The following is an 18328-nucleotide window of genomic DNA, read 5'->3' on the forward strand; positions in this document are numbered from 1 at the left end:
AGACTCTCCATTTTCTGCTTGGCTCCTGAAGTAATGATGAAAATTATTAATTGGGCTTTAGATGTGAATCCCTCTCATGCTGCCCGGATACTGTCCTAGTTTTCCTGTATACGCAGGTTTTTGCCAGTCGCTGAGCCTCAGGCTTGATGATAGAATCGAGATTAGAAATTCAAATGCCTTACTTCTTTGAAGTAAAGCAAGCGAGCTTTTGAGTCTGGCACCCGGAGGACATGCCAACCCAGTCTACACATTGATCCTGTGAAACGTGTGTGACTTTGAAATTTAATTATTTATCTATCTTTCTACTGTATCTGGTTATTTTTCCCTATTAAATTGTTCACTTGGGGCAGACGCTTAGATTCTCTTGATCACTCTCTGTGATACAGAATAAAGGAGAACTCTGAGCAACTGGAGGCAATGGGAAATATCTGACCTTTGGTTCAAGCATCAGTCACTGCATGGCTTAATCTGATGTTTCAAAGTCACTATTGCTTTCTATTGTGGTTGTAGAAGTTCTTCTTGCCTTCACTGACCTCTGTGTTGCAATGAATGTAGTGGCTGTTTCTGTTTGGCTGGCTGCAGTATTTGTCCCATAAATACTCATTGTAGCATTTAGCTGCTGTCAGAATCAATGGTGCGGGAAGATCTTAACGACCCCCAGACACTGATGCCATGATAAACTAATCATAAAGGGACTCCATCAATGAGAAGGTCACGATGAGGACCTCATCACAGTATTGAATTTGTGAGCTGGCTGTGATGATTCATTCTGTCACATTGGGATCCATTATAGATTTTGCATCTTAGATGTATCAGAATGTGCTTTTGTAAATTTGTGGTACTATTGATACCGTTGATTCATTTAGCCAGCATTTGAGGTAGTCAAAGGTCCAAAACACTTTTAATTATTATTAGGGTAGAGAGGTAATTTGCAAATATTTTTTGTTTGTTTGTTTTAAACCGAAATCTAAATATTTATTTAACAAGAAATAAAATGCTGGAATTTGCCTGTTTATATCTGGTGCATTTTGCTTCTCTGCTTAATTTATTTGGTGTTATGGATGCTTAGGTATTTTACTGGAAAACCTAAAAAGTGATGATTAAGACAATATTATTTTGCAGTACATTAAATGATGATGATAAATCATTGTACACTTCTTAAGTATTTTTGTAATTGTTTTCATTTAAAATGTTTCCTTCAAGCAAGATTTTCAGAGAATGTATCTTAAATACGATAGTATTTTGCCTGCACTGGCAAGTTTTAACCAAGTCATTATCTGATAATCAAGATATGAAAACAAGTCTGTGTATCTAGTAAGTAAATGAATTTTGTTTTAAGGTTTTTTACAATTTTTATTCAAACACCTAATTAAAAACTCATCTAGAAGTCTTTTTTTTTGCAGTATATTGAAATACTGAGGAAATTTCTTCTCTTTATAAATATTTCACTTTTTAAATATTAAATGCTGTTGACATTACTCCCTTGTCAATTTAATGTGATCTCACACTAGACCTTTGAATTAGTGATACCCAAGTGACAAGTTCATTTCTTAAGAGCTTTCACATCGATGATTAGGCCCGCGACGGTCTGCCTTCTCTTCATATATTTCCTCTCCCGCTCTCTCAGACTAACGGATGCTTGAAATGCATGCCGTGGCTGTACGCTGAGGTATTCCCTGCGTGCTCAGTGGGACGTGGCACAGGAGCACGGCTGGGGTCTGACCTGGGCCCTCGTCGGATATTTATGTCTGCAGATGTTCACATACAGAAAGGGCAGCCTCATCCCCTCCTGCTCCTGATAAATCATATAAGGGAGGGATTCACACTGCATTATTGATGGTCCACAGGGATGGATGAGAGAGGGCTTACTAGAGAAAGAGAGAGAGAGAGAGAAAAAAATGCTGTTCAGCCTTTTCAGCTGCCCAAGGTTAGCCAGACACCAGTTAAGAGATCCTGACAGGTGTGTATGTGTGTGTGTTAGTGAGAGAAAGATTTTCCCCATGGGAGATGATGATCTGGGGTTTTTGAGAGCCAGCCTTGCTGTGACAGGCTTCTCCACAGCAACCTGTCAGGGCAGCCCCTTTCAAGCAGGTTTGAGGGATGTCATGAGGCTGTGGCATGGCGGTCTTTTGGAGGGGGAGGGAGAGAGAAAGACAGATTGAATGGAGAGCCGTATTTCCTGCGCTCGCCCCGCTGACTCTAACAGGCATGGATTTTATGAGGCTGTGAAACTCAATCCGTTAGCGCACACTCCATGAAAAGAGTGTTTTTGTATGCAGCCTCGTGCATTCTGCAACTTTCATTTTCATAATTTAATCATCAGTGCCCTTTAGGCACAAGAAGGAATTCTGGCTTTGTTCAGAGTAGCATACTAACATACTTCTCTTACTATTTCTGCACTACTTGTGTATTATATGTAAAACGTGCAACATTTTTTGCACATAGAATATCCAGATGCATTTGCAATGTGCAGGGTATGACACAGGGCACTGCATGGAACATTGTATCCCATAATGCTCTGTGCTCAACTTGACCTCATCTTTCCAGTACCCAAATTAATTACAACTGCAATCTCTTTTTAAACTTTGAATATTTAATTAGTCTGCCAAAAGGTAAGACAGGTTACAGTAATGTATTTTAAGGAGGATGGAAGACAATCATGTAATATTCTGAGGTCACGTGACCACCATTAAAAGCTTGAAATGTGGAGTGCTTATTGTTTCACATAAATTAAAATTCCATTCCCAGCATTATCTATTTCATGTGAGTATCCCTGGCAGGCAGGTGACAAAATAAGTTATTTAAAATAACAATGACAACAACAACAATAATAATGATATTTATTGATTTATTGCATTTTGTGAGCTGAATATGTCACTTCTGCCAACATGCTATAACTACTACACTTGCTGCTACTATTATAGTTTTTCTCGATTGCTAACTGATTCATTTGGCACAATTTTCCAAACCATTCATACAGTTCTCGAAACAAAGACACGTTTCTTAGAACTTTTAACACTTTTCACCTGTTTTCACACGTTAGTGTTTTCTGCAAAACTCTACACAAGAACGGCATCATTTTGTAAAGGTTTCAACCATGTTCTGATTTGGAAAAAAAACAAAAACACAATATAACTACCTCAAGAATCACAAAAACAACACACATTTATCCATGTATGAACATTAAGTAGCAAAACTGATCAAAACTGACCAGTCAGAATCTCAGGATGATATGAACGAGAGCACAGGTGATTATGTGTTTTGGAAAATGAATCCTGGTTGTGGGAGACAAAGAGGAATAGGAGGAGGTAAAATGTCACTTGTTCCTGATGTAATACAAAGCATAGTTGACCATGTTCCTGTGCATGGAATGACCATGAGGAAAGCTGGCTGCTCATCTACAGGGTTTTTACACTACTTACACATTACAATTACAGTACATAACATAGTAGCAGTACTTCAGATGAGAGAACTTTCACTACTCATTGTACTGTAAATAATGTAGCAAACCCCTTCAAACTCTGAGCTGCTGAATTGATTTGTAGCCACGTACTTCTTACATGTACTGTATTTGTGCAGAACTGAGAGTTGACTGTCTAGGGGAGGCAGAAAAAGTATTTTGCCAGAAGACTAAGAAACTGCTATAGTATAACAAATACGTAAGGATATTACTGTACCAATACTGTAATGCAACTTGGCAGAGGATGTTGTATTATTTATTTACTTAATGGACAGTAATGGACAGTATATTCCAATGTGTGTTTACTGTATATTCTGTTGTTTGGTTTTTGAACTTTTCTCTTCTACAGTAATGCTTTTCATCTACTGTACGATCATTTTGAAAGAATTTTACTGTATCTGCACCTCTCTATTTATGCTGCATACTGTAACAGACATTGACTAGCAACAGGATTCCTGTTTGCCAAAAGGACGTTTTTGTAACAGTGTTTTGAATTGATCTCACTAGGCAGGAAATTAGTCAGTGTATTTAACAGCTTTGCGTACCATCTGAGGCCAAAGTTTGAATATTACAAAAGAGAATGTATTTTTGACTAAAATGTTTGATTTTGACCTGGAAGTTTGATGTTTGCACAAGTTGGTGAGTAGAGATTGTGCTTAGTTGTGAGAAAATGGTGAATTGTTTCATGAATTGTGTGTTCGCAATCGAGAAAAACTGTAAGATATGGTAAACTGGTATTATCCACCACTGTCATTAAAAAAGTAAAAATGAAAGAATAATTTTAAAGGCTACTTTAACAGTTTAAAGGCTGGAAATCACTATACAATTTTTAAAAACGGAGCAGATTTTCAAACACTGGGCATCATACACTGAATGACTGAAGATCACACTCTGCAAGACTTTCAGGTAATTCTGAATACAGCAAACAGAGAAACATGCATATGCCTTTTAAAATGGGCTCAAGAGATCTGCTGACTGGATGGAATCATAGTCTGAAGCTAAAAAACAACTAAAACTGTCCATAACTACGGTGTTTTGTTAGAAATGTTTCAAAAATATTGTTTCAAGGGTGATTGCTAATATCTTTACTACGACATACCACTTTTTCCTATGGCTAAGTGTCCAAACAGTTCTCACTTCCAGTCATTAGGATTCAGCTTTTGAAAATGCCAGTAAAATTGAACCTACTGTGCAAACTCAATTCGTCTCTCTCTTCTCTTCTTCACACTGTGGTTTTGAATGAATTAGCTCCCTCTTTGATGGCGAGAAGCTTTGAAAGCTTGTCCTCTAGACGCCCAGCTGCCCCCGGCTGTGGTTAATTCCTGGTGCAGTGCAGGCCGCCTCTGAACCTCCAGAGGGGGCGGGACAGGCATCTGGAGAGCGGGTGAGCAGCCCTCATTCTGCCAGCCGGAACAACCCCACTCGCCCGAGTGCAAGCTCTAGAACTCGGTCTTCTAGAATTTTCTTGAATGCTGTAGAATGCCACAGGGGATGAATTTGATTGAGATTTTGATGCATTTAATGCCAGACAAAAGGGAATAATCTCTCCCTGTGGCAAAAAATTAGATGATTTGATATTCATATTAATATTTTTTAAATTCATGCTCCAAGTATGCCCAGCTCAGCCAAAACTGGAACACATCTTTCACAGTTAACCCAGCTAACATAAATGTGTTCTGAAAAACCTAATGTACCTAATGTTTAGTTAATTCTGAATGTTCAACACATCTAGTTTTTTAAATGTTTATTATTATTATTATTATGCAAAGGTTAAGGGAACATTCCATTCAATTTTGCAAACATTATTGAAATGTTCTCTAAAAATACTGAAACAAATAGTAACATTTAAAAATGTTATATCCAATGAAAACATTTCAGAAAAAAGTACATTTGAGTACATAATGACCAGATAACTATGAACAAATGTTCTGTTAATGTTACCTGAATAATGTTTGTTTATAGCTTTGAGAGAGCCTTGACAGAATGTTTCTGAGAATGCTTCCTGCTGTTAGCTGGCAATCACTGTGAATCTTCTTTGATATTAGCCCTGCTATGTACATTTACAACATCGCATTCTCAGCATATAAAACTCTAGAACTTACTCTTAAAAGATACATCCTATATATCTCATGGTGTTAATTCTGTCTTGAGGTAAGGGTACTTGAGCAAACACAAATGCAGTAATTTTTCCTCATCTTTGTGTGGCATTGCCATTTTCTTGACAATTTAAAATCCAGGTGTGAAGGAATGTCAGCTCTCTTCTTGAATAACACCATTAAACCCTCTCTGGTAGAGCTGAGTGCCAAGGTCTAGGCTGTTAGATAGCAATTATGTCTCGAGGAGAGCAAGCGGAAGGGAATCTCACTCATTTAATTGAGTGTGAGGCTGCTATCTGTGCGTGTTCTTACTGTATTCGGACATGTTTCGCGTCCCACAAATCGTGAGCAGGCCAGTTCAAGGTAAATTTCACAGATTACTCCCTGTTGCTTTTATTTCATATTTATTAGCACTGAAGACATTTTTATGCTAGCACACTCCAAAAAGTTGACTAAATTAACCTTTGGCAGATAGAAAGAATTCTACAAAAGCTACATTTATCTGATTGTAAAACTGCAGTAAAAACAGTGATATTGTGAAATATAATTATAATAAAAAAAAAATTGTTTGCAAGTTTAATATATTTTAATATATAATTACTTTTGATGAATTTTCAGCACTCATTACTCCAGTCTTCAGTGTCTCATGATCTTACAGAAATCATTCTAATATGCTGATTTGGTGCTCAAGAAACATTTCTTATTATTAGCAGTGTGGAAAATAGTTGTATTGTAGAATATTCAAAAGAACAACGTTTCTTTTGAATAGAAACATTTGTTACGTTATACACTTTAGGAATGGTAGTATACGCATTTAAAATGTACAGTTTTTCTTGTCCAGGAAAATGGACCAGAAATATTGATGACTCGTCCTGCACTACACAGTTTTTTGTCCAATCAAAAGCTCTAGAAGGAGAATGTCCCTCCCCCTAGTAAGTAGCAAACTGTAGTTCATTGCTGTGACACATAATGCCTATTGACTATGAAATGGGACAATCTATTGGTAGGCAATCCGTGTATCATTCGATCATTCGTTTTTTGATGTGATATTGAGAGTAGAAAAATTAGAAAACGGCTCCTTTTTCGTTTTTTCCAAAAAAAAAAAAAAAAAAAAAAAAAACTAGAATTCAGCTTAAATTTTCGTTTTTCGTTCATGGTTGGAAAAACGAAAAAAAAAAAACAGCTTGAACATTTGATTTCTAGATGTGGGCGGGAATTAAACACCCCTTTCTGCTGATTGGTCAGCCGAAGATCAAACCGTGCCGTCATCAGTTCTTCTGCAGTATCAGGCAGCAGAATAATAGTCCTCCACTGCTGCAGTTGTATGGATTAATAACCTATTATATTGCAACTATATTTCATATTTTTCTCATCAAACAGACTAATGAATAGCTCGACACAACTCGTAAAGGGGCAGAGTCTAGACAGGTCTTTCTTCTGTGTAGACCAGCAGTTCTTAAAGTGATAGGGGGTCCATGAAATAATTTGCTATAGCCTAAACATTAAAGGGATACTCCACCCTAAAATGAAAATTTTGTTATCAATCACTCACCCCCATGTCATTCAGAACCCGTAAAAGCTCCGTTCGTCTTCGGAACACAATTTAAGATATTTTGGATGAAAACCTGGAGGCTTGAGACTGTTCCATAGACTGCCAAGTAAATAACAGTGTCAAGGTCCATAAAAGGTATGAAAAGTCGTCGTCAGAATACTCCATCTGCCATCAGACATGCAATCTGGGTTATATAAAGCAATGGGAACACTTTTTGTAAGTAAAGAAAACAAAAATATCAACTTTATTTAATAATTCCTTTGTCGACAGTCTCCTCTGTGTCTCTCCATACCACCATATGCTGCGTATGCTCTTCTGTGTCCTCTGTGCCACAAGGATACACTGTTTTATTTCAAAGCTAAATACATGTAGAAACAGTGTATCCTTGTGGCGCGGATGACACAGAAGAGCATACGCAGCATACAGTGATTTATTAAGCCTACTGTGATTTATTCCAAAGTGTGACTTATATGATGCATTTGGCATCAAATAATCTAAATGAAGCCTTTTAAAAGACTATTTGCTGTGGTTCATGTTTGTGGCTTGCACCTGAAAGATGCTCAAGGAGACCGAGATGCCTAAATCAGCGCATTCTCTTGTTCTCTTTATTTTTCAAAGGCATGACATTTTGTAGTTATTTTGAACATAGTTTCACAAATAAAAATTTACCATACGACTATAAATGACAGAGTATTAAGTTATTTCGCATCGATGGGGAAAAAATCCAAGTGAACATCAATCAGTACTCAATATTAATTTACACTGCTTTAAATATGACTGCTGCTTATTTCAATACTTCAGTACTGGTCTGCACTTGAATGTAGTCACGTCTGTCTGCTTATTGAGTTTATTTAACCCATCGCAATTTATTAGAACTGTGTGAACTAGAGTGACTACTCACCTTAATGTTGTCCTAAAGGCTTATTACTTCATAGCACAAAACTGTCATGCTCACACTTGCCAAATTTAATGGCAGAGAATGGTGACTTTAGGTTTTTTTTTTGGATGCATAGGCCTATCTGTCATAAAATAATACTATGCATCATACATTCCAAGCATTCTGGAGGTATACTCACGCTGCGCACAAGTGCATATCCTTTTGAGATATCAATTATAATCAATTTTAATAAAACACAAGACTACATTATAAAACTCTAACAGCTATTTAATATCTGTTGTTCTCCGGATGTCAGTCAGAATAACAGTCCTTGCGTGAACATTATAGGTCTATATATAGCTACCAGGGGTAGGCAACGTTGGTCCCGGAGTGCTGATGTCCTGCAGTTTAGCTCCAGCCCTGAAAAAAAAACCTCACTTGTCTGTAGCCTTAGTAATCATGACAACCTTGATTAGCTTGTTCAGGTGTGTTTGATTAGGGTTAGAGCTAAACTCTGCAGGACATCGGCACTCCAGGACCAATGTTGCCTACCCCTGATATACAAGTGCTTCTCAATAAATTAGAATGTTGTGGAAAAGTTAATTTATTTCAGTAATTCAACTCAAATTGTGAAACTCGTGTATTAAATAAATTCAATGCACACAGACTGAAGTAGTTTAAGTCTTTGGTTCTTTTAATTGTGATGATTTTGGCTCACATTTAACAAAAACCCACCAATTCATCTCAACAAATTAGAATATGGCGACATGCCAATTAACTGATCACCTCCAAAGGTTTTCTGAGCCTTCAAAATGGTCTCTCAGTTTGGTTCACTAGGCTACACAATCATGGGGAAGACTTCTGATCTGACAGTTGTCCAGAAGACAATCACTGACACCCTTCACAAGGAGGGTAAGACACAAACATTCATCGCCAAAGAAGCTGGCTGTTCACAGAGTGCTGTATCCAAGCATGTTAACAGAAAGTTGAGTGGAAGGAAAAAGTGTGGAAGAAAAAGATGCACAACCAACCGAGAGAACAGCAGCCTTATGAGGATTGTCAAGCAAAATCGATTCAGGAATTTGAGTGAACTTCACAAGGAATGGACTGAGCCTGGGGTCAAGGCATCAAGAGCCACCACACACAGACGTGTCAAGGAATTTGGCTACAGTTGTTGTATTCCTCTTGTTAAGCCACTCCTGAGGTGTCTTACCTGGGCTAAGGAGAAGAAGAACTGGACTGTTGCCCAGTGGTCTAAAGTCCTCTTTTCAGATGAAAGCAAGTTTTGTATTTCATTTGGAAACCAAGGTCCCAGAGTCTGGAGGAAGAGTGGAGAAGCTCATAGCCAAAGTTGCTTGAAGTCCAGTGTTAAGTTTCCACAGTCTGTGATGATTTGGGGTACAATGTCATCTGCTGTTGTTAGTCCATTGTGTTTTTTGAAAACCAAAGTCACTGCACCCGTTTAACAAGAAATTTCGGAGCACTTCATGCTTCCTTCTGCTGACCAGCTTTTTGAAGACGCTGATTTCATTTTCCAGCAGGATTTGGCACCTGCCCACACTGCCAAAAGCACCAAAATTTGGTTAAATGACCATGGTGTTGGTGTGCTTGACTGGCCAGCAAACTCACCAGACCTGAACCCCATAGAGAATCTATGGGGTATTGTCAAGAGGAAAATGAGAAACAAGAGACCAAATGTTCAGTAAATGAATATACTTTCCAGAAGGCCAACAATTAACTAAAAATGCTTTTTTTTTTATTGGTCTTACGAAGTATTCTAATTTGTTGAGATAGTAAATTTGTGGGTTTTTGTTAAATGTGAGACAAAATCATCACAATTAAAAGAACCAAAGACTTAAACTACTTCAGTCTGTGTGCACTGAATTTATTTAATACACAAGTTTCACAATTTGAGTTGAATTACTGAAATAAATTAACTTTTCCACGACATTCTAATTTATTGAGAAACACCTGTACACCCAAGCCAATTTATTATTCTTTCCTTTTTGTCTTAGTATTTAAAATATTAATTTTAAAACAAATTAATGAATGAATTAATTTCTTAATTAAACAAACAAGACTTACTGGGTGAGAAGGGTTGGCTGTGACAGCTGTCATATCAAATTTAAGCTGAATTCTCGTTTTTCATTTAAAAAAAAACAAAAAACGAAAAACCGTAAAAGGAGCCGTTTTCTCATTTTTCTACTTTCAATATTAAATTAAAAAAGAGTGATCGAATGATACACGGATTGTTATGGACTAATATAAACCTATTAATATGCTATTAATAAATGCATTAACTAATGTTAACTAATTGAACTATTGTAAAGTATCAATAAAAATGTCAACAGAAAAAAACAACTGTGAGATTTTTAAAAAAAAAATAATTTTGGGTTTATAAATGACAGGGAAAGATCAAATTTTCATTTTTTTTTATTGTATCATACACTGTATGCCCACATAGCACCATAAAGTTATGGTTTGAAATATGTAAAATTATTCTACTTTGACCCTTTAGACTTCAGATACATCACTCCAAGGTGACTCTGGGCTGCTGTGGAGTTCAAAGGCAGGCGTTTGTCAAGCAGAGGTGTTTGGTTGCTAAGCCTCATATCAGAGTTTTTCTCCGGAGGTTCAAAGAGTGAAGGTCAAACTCATGCTAAGCCGCCTCGTTAACTCTCCGTCACAGTGCATCATTGGTTCATGAGCGTGTGTGCGTGGGGAGGATGCTGACCTCAGGCTAATTTCCTCTTGCCTCCACTGCCTTTTTTTTTGTAATGACACACAGGCAGCTGCCACTTCTGAAGGTTGTCTGTCCTAAAGGGGTGCTTCATTAAGGCGCGTCTCAACCATGGTCTCAACCCACGCTCAAGCATGCAAGCAAACACAAAGCATGCCGCCACACGCAGTTACTGTCTCTGATCACTGTGTTCCGTCAGCAAATTCTGTCAGATGTGATTTCCAGGGGACTGATATTTCTAGTTTTTGAACACAGCACCATTCTTGTTAAAACATTGCAGCCTAATACGTGGGATCAGCAGATTGTAGTGAAAGGAAAAGCAATCGTTATACAACAGTTCTTTTGCCAGATTCTTTTTCTTTACAAGTTAATTGACCATTTTATTTTTAAGCTCCGCCTACCTTGTTTATAGTTGTTAATTCAGACTAGCTGTAATGGACTGGAGATTTATGTGAATAGTGTGTTTGTCAGAAAATTGCTTTCATAAATGGACATACGTTGTCCTGGCTGGGATTTAAAAAATGCCTAAAACTGGAAAAATTGGCTTTGTTTTCCTGTTGACATGCTCACTACAGTCCTCATACATTAAATGTATGTGTATTTGCATGACTGTAGATCCTGCCTTCTCGCATATCATGATTGGTTATTTATGTACAGTGCCTGAACACTATTGTCAAACTACTTTTGAGTCATTACCTTCAGCAAGTATAAAAACAATCAGGAACCAATGCCAAAACCTAGACTTTTTAAGCAATTTAGAAATCCCAGCCAGGACATGTCTGGGAAAATTTAGACTTTTGGTCACTCTATGTTCTTGAAGTAAAATAGTAGTTTATCAGTCTTTTTCATGAAATAGTAGTTTATCTGTCTTTTTCATTCTCTGACTTTTTCATTAAATAAATTATGCAGAAACATGATTAAAAACTGAAGACATGCAGATCAGAACTGGGAAAAATACTTATCACAGTAAACTGAGAAAAGCCTCATTTAAAAGGTCAGATTGCAGCTGATAACATTAGTGTAAGCAGAATGAAAAAGTGCCACTTGCATCCTCTCTACATACCTGATACTCCATATATTAGAAAAAAACTCAACTCAACTCAACTCAAACTTTATTTACAGAGCACTTTCAATACCACAAGTGGAAACAAAGTGCTATACAGAGAAGGATAAAATATCATAAAAGGAAAGCTTGGAAAATGGTGGATGGCAATATTTGCTAATGTTTTTAAGGTCAGGCTTAGTGAAAAATGAATTACATTACATTAAAATCAATTAAATTAGATACAATACTGCTTAATAATTTCAGTCATGTTGTTCCAGTTATTACAAACTACATTAACACATTTGGTAGATGCTTTTATCCAAAGTGACTTGCATTGCATTCAAAGTATACATTTGCTAGAACAGTTGCTAGTGCTATGTTCTACCATTTGGACTACTGCCCCTGTTGAAAAAAGAAAAAAGGAAAAAGCATATGCTGGTTAAGTATGGCTGCTGGTTTGGGCTGGTTTAAGCTGGTCCTTAGATGGTCATGTGCTGGTCCTAAGCAACTAGATCCTGCTTAGGACCAGCTAAGGACCAGCTTAAACCAGCAGCCATGCTTCAAAACATACATAACCAGCATATGCTGTTTTTTTCAACAGGGGCTACATACTCCAAATTTCCAAATACCGTACATGCCAGAAATCCCTAATGCACAAATTGACTGACAGGCACAGAGCTTATATGATTGGCTAAAACACCTTTTTTTGCTGTTTATAGGGTCGTCACATGAGATTTCTCATATCATCTGTTTGAGTGGTAGTAGTATTTTGTGTGAAATTGCTTATAGCAGCTTTAAGTATCTTGAAGGAAAATCAATATCCAGGTTCAGCAACTTTTAATAATCAAAAATATCAAGAGTGAGAATTGTTAGCTACTTTTGAAGATTTATTTAGTATAGGTGTCATTGGCTTGCATTTAAACCTGGAATTTACAGTTTCCATTGGGTTTTATAACACATTTAGTAAAATCTATGAAGAAATTCAATTATGTTTTATTGATCATCAAAACTATCTGGAGGCCCCAGCCTTGAATTTATGAGCTGGGTGTGGACAGGATCCCCCTCCAAGAAAATCAAGGTCACCCCGTTTCATCTGTAGGTATTTCTACTCATCTTCATCTTCTCATCTTCTCCTTTCCTTTCCCTCGATACTGACCTATAGTCAACCTCAAATGCTGGATTTGAAAGTCTGAATTTAAAACACCTTGCTATGATTCTCTAAACATTTACTTATTTATTTATTTATTTATTTATTTATTTATTTATAAGGAAACCTTTCGATAGGCAAAATGTTTTAGTCTTGCATTATTTTCTGAGCTCAACTGTGTTAAAATTAGACAAGGTGTTTTTGCATTGTCAGGATCATTTGTTGTGTTTTTGAGTGAATGGAAAAAGTGTTGTTAAGTGTCTTGGACACTGCACAAACACATAAGCCCTTGCATAGTGCTCAGATAAACTGGTAGGGATGGGCGGGCACGTTGGGACAAATACCAGTCCGTGCATGAAGACTCGTTCACAACTTTCCAACCATAATTGGCTGTGTGTTAATGGCATTTAATCTGTAGGGAGAGAGAGGGAGACAGAAAAAAGAATTAGAAAGAGTGTGTGTTTGAGAAAGTGAGACCACACAGAAGCCATAACTTTGATATCAAGTATTTTATCGCTAAGGACAAAAGCAGTTCCAGTAAAGCTGATATGTAATATGAAAATTAATGGGCCATGTTTTTTCCCCTTGCCATTTAAGACACTGCACCCATCACGCTGACCTGCCTGTGCTTGTTCTCTACCTGGCGCTGGCTGCAGGATCTCTGCTGAATGAGAACTACAGCCAGCGCTCAGGTTTGATTCATCGCTCAAATGCCCTTGTTGTAAATGTGGTGTGACGTGCATCAGCATAACATAAATTTAAAGCTTGTAAAATGTTTCATTCGCGGGTTGATAAAATAGATCCGCCAGATGGTCGCGGTCATCGCCCTCGGAACTCTGCTTACCAGCTTCCCTTCATGAGTTATTAATGCATTTCAATGCACAGCCTGACAGTATGTGTCCAATGAGGAAGTCTATCTATCTATCTATCTATCTATCTATCTATCTATCTATCTATCTATCTATCTATCTATCTATCTATCTATCTATCTATCTATCTATCTATCTATCTATCTATCTATCTATCTATCTATCTATCTATCGACTGTTTTATCTCTCTAGCATTCTTTATATCGATCTAGTGTTATAATCTTGCCGTACATTTATTGCGCTTTCTACCCATCTCTCATTCTATCGTTTTGTCCATTTGTTTGTCCATCTGTCAAGAAATAAACCTTCAAACTTCAAACCTTTAAAGTCTTTTTAAACTTTTTTCCATTTTTTTAAAAGAGAGATGAATGTGTTTGAATTTAAATTCATTTTACTTCTACTTTTAATTCTGCGTCCTGTTTATTACCTAAACTCAAACTTAAGCATTAGTTGTATATTACAAAAATAAATTAATTTCATGCTTTTAAAAGCCAAGCAAAACAAAATTTGGCTGTGCTGAATCATCTACTATATTATAATAAAATATATTATATGTTGATATATATATATATATATATATATATATATATATATATATATATATATATATATATATATATATAATATATATATATATAATGTGTTGCATGCTTCATTTTGTCTTCCGTCAGAGGAGGAAGATTCATTTTGGCAGCAAAATGTGTAATTTGGAGATATAGTGATTAAATTATGAAGTTACATATATATTTTTTAGATTTAAAAAGCAGACTGCATGTTTGTTTTTGTTTTTTTATTATTGTGGATAGGTTAACAGCACTGTGTATTGAAAGAAACAATAAACCATACATAAGTCACTCCCACTATAGTATATTTTAACAGAAGTGCTGCCAAAGCCACAGACCTTTGGGATGTTATGCAGCATTGAGCAGATTTCTTCCTGACTCGTACTGTCAGCTTTCTTCCAGGCACAGCTGAACTTCTCAAATTCAGCCTTTACCACGGTTGTTAAGCAGGAATTGATCCAGAGCAAAATGTGACCAAATTTAAAGAGCAGCCATATTCCTTCATTCATCATTCATTTAGCTTTTGAATGAGGCTATAAGCTCTCGCTCAACTCCAAATGTTCTCCAAAGTTTTTTTGTGTCACGAGTAAGATCTCAAATCTCAGATCTTTCCTTACAAAATGTACGCTGACTAAAAGATAAGACAAATCTATTTGTAGCTTGTAATCATTGTGCTCAAGTATAAAATACCTGCTGCATGATGGAAAAAATAAGACCTTTCTCGGTTTCTGAACAAATCTCATTACTGTCACTGTCCTTTTGAGTAACGAAAGCCATTCAGAGTAGTCAGAGGTCTCTGTACTTAAGTTAATACATGTTGAAAGTAATTGTCAAGACATAATAATGATAATTTACAGTTTATGTCCAGGACTTTTCATCCATTGTGGTGATCTTACCAAAACCACAGGCTCCTGGCTAGTTCTAAAGATAAGTAATTATTTGGTCATATTGCTCTTATTGACTGTCTTTTGTTGCTCATGTGGTTGCACAACAGCAAAAGAAATATAAATGTAAAACAGACATTGACAAAACACATCTGAGAAACCTCTTTAAAACTCTTTTTTTCATTCATCATGAGTTTGAATTTGAGTTGTGTGTGCAATCTTACTGACAGGAACTAATGTAAATATTATATATCAGTTTAATATAAATATGCCTGTTTATTCCCTGATAATAGAATATGTATTTATCTCAACTAATTTACATTTATTAGATTTCTCTTAGAAGAGTCACTTGTTTTGATTTTGACATACAATACAACACAATGCTTTGAGTAAAATAGTAAATATTGACATTCATTAATATATTCATGGAGCTATAACCACAAGTGTTCCAAAATAAACTCATATCAGAAAATTCCATAGGACACTTAAATTCTATTTTCTGAAATTCCAATATGAATGACAATTCTGTTTACTTTTTGCTACCTCAATTCCAATTTAAGATGTGGTTTGTAATTTAAAAGGTTTTCTCATTCAATTCTGAATGGAACACGTGGTCCTTTTGGCTGTAGAGTAGTGTACCTGTTCGTTTTTCTTTTGTGTTTTCTTTAATACTCTTTCTTTTTTGTTTTTATTGTATGATGAATACACTGTACAATATTTGCATGTAGTGTAAGTGAAGGCCACACTGTGCACACATCCCTCTCTTATTCCCCTCTTTTTCTTTGTCCTTGTTTGTGCGTAGGTCTACAGAGAGCAGTATAACCAATTACTCAAACACAGTTCAACCAATAATCACTCTAATTTCAACACAACCTTGCACTCACTTAAGGGTCTCACTCACAAGGTAGTGTGATAAACATTTGATTTTCCAATTAATTTGTGAATCAGTGATCAAACTCTCTATCTTCTCTATTGTATGACGTCAGTGATTTTGAATACTTTAATAATACTTTTCTGATGCTTTTTCATCTTTTTTTGCAGTTTTAAATGAAACCTTTGTGATTGCATGCAATAGACAAAACTGAAATATTATTTGATTGAAATATTATATGATTGGGTCTGTAAAAGATCATTTTCACTGCATCTTCTCTTGCATGCGTGTTTGAAACTCTAATAAGCCACCTGCAATCAAGCTCAATTCAGTCGTTTGCCCACGTGAAATAAATGGCAGCTGGGGAGATGGAGTTTGCTGTGCTTTTACCCTTACCTCTCTGATAAACATGCTACAGATTCGCCCTGCCCACTGGTTCCCTTTATGGCTGCTAATAAAGCAGCTGACACAAATGGCACCATTATCATCTCCTCCAATCTGCACCCTGAATAATGTGCAAACTAGAGTCAGCATAGTGGCTAAAAATAACTTGCTTGCATCTAAACATAGCTGCCGTTTCTAACATGGGTTAAAGTGGAGGTAGAAAAATCAGAGTTAAGGCTCATCATCTTTCCCCATTTGTCCCTTTATATAATGACATTATATAAACGAAATCCTATTAAATATAACTTAACATAAGAGATATGTGCACAAGCTACAGGCTGACAGCAACATGCAGTAATCAAAACTAATATGACTAGTTCATAATGGTTTTATGAAATTCCTAAGTAACTGCTTGTAATGTAATTACATGATATTCATTTGATTTTATACTGTATTGCTTCAGCTCATAAAGTTAAAGTTAAAGTATACGTTAACTAAAAAATTCAAATGTTTTGAAAATGTATTAGCCCTCAGGTCATCTAAGATGTAGATGAATTTTTCTTTATTGGAACAGATTTATGTAAGGGTTGAAAACAGCTTATAAAACATCTCAGTCCATAACACAACTCAGTTAATGTCTTATGAAGCGTATAGCTACATGTTTGTAAGAAACAAATCTATTACTAAAGCATTTTAACTTTTAACTCTCCTCTGGCCAAAATACAAGTCTATAATCTATAATGCTTTCTCCAGTGAAAAAGCCTATCTCCTATTGTTCTCTAACATCAAAATCAACCAACATATTTGTTTAGAATGTTTTTGGACTGTTTTCGCTTGTAAACAATGGTTTATCTGTGCACATTTCTCTACTGATTCAGATGAGAACTTTTTCCACTAGCGAAAGCAATAGTAACAACATTTTATTTTAGCCTGAAGCAACTGTTTGGAGTCATATACATCTTAATGATGGATTAGTTTATTACAAGCATGTAGCATTTTGCTTCAAAAGACGTTAATTGATGGACTGGAGTGGTGTGGATAACTTGTGGATTATTGTGATGCTTTTATTAGCTATTTGGACTGTTTGACGGCACCCATTCACTGCAGGTGATCCATTAGTGAGCAAGTGATATAATGCAAAATTTCTCTTTTGGGTGAACCATTCCTTTAACCAAATAAAAAGCAATATTTTAAGCTATGTGAATCACATTCCATACTAAATTGAAAAAAATCTCAACTTTTTCCTATAATGAATAATGCGTTTTTGGTTCCCATCTTACAAGACTGGTTTTGGAATTTTCCTTCTTGCTTTCAGTAGTGAGTGCTTTGGCTTATGTTTTTGTTGGTTTGTTTTGTATTTTCTTTATCTTCAACTGTCATTTTCTTGAGCAGGGTTGTGTCATGAAACACTTTGGAGTTTCACATCAAAGGATGCGTGTGGAGTGCGTGTCATCCAGACTGGAAAAGCAGTGCATAATTAAGGGTGCTCATGGGAAAAGAAGAGCAAATTAATCACTGAGAGACTTATCAGCCTTAGGGCACACAGAGGCACCAACGTGTTCCAACATCTTTCCTCCTTCAACACTCACGAAGCATGGGCCACCAGAATTGTGTTAACCAAGAACAACTAAGCAACTAAACAAGTTTATTTAGCTAAGCAAAGTTATCCTTGTTTACGTAGTTAGTTGCAGTTCTCAAATTTGAGATGTTACAAGGGAGCTGATATTTTAGTCTGCTAGCTAGACTTTTCAATCTCTTTATTTCTAGCTTTCCAGACCAGAGTTGTGTAGTTTTTAGGGAGGGAAGGATTTTTAAACTGGGGGCTGCAAGAAAATTGTAG

The sequence above is a fragment of the Cyprinus carpio genome, chromosome B8, assembly GCF_018340385.1.
Source record: "Cyprinus carpio isolate SPL01 chromosome B8, ASM1834038v1, whole genome shotgun sequence".
Taxonomy (NCBI): domain Eukaryota; kingdom Metazoa; phylum Chordata; class Actinopteri; order Cypriniformes; family Cyprinidae; genus Cyprinus; species Cyprinus carpio.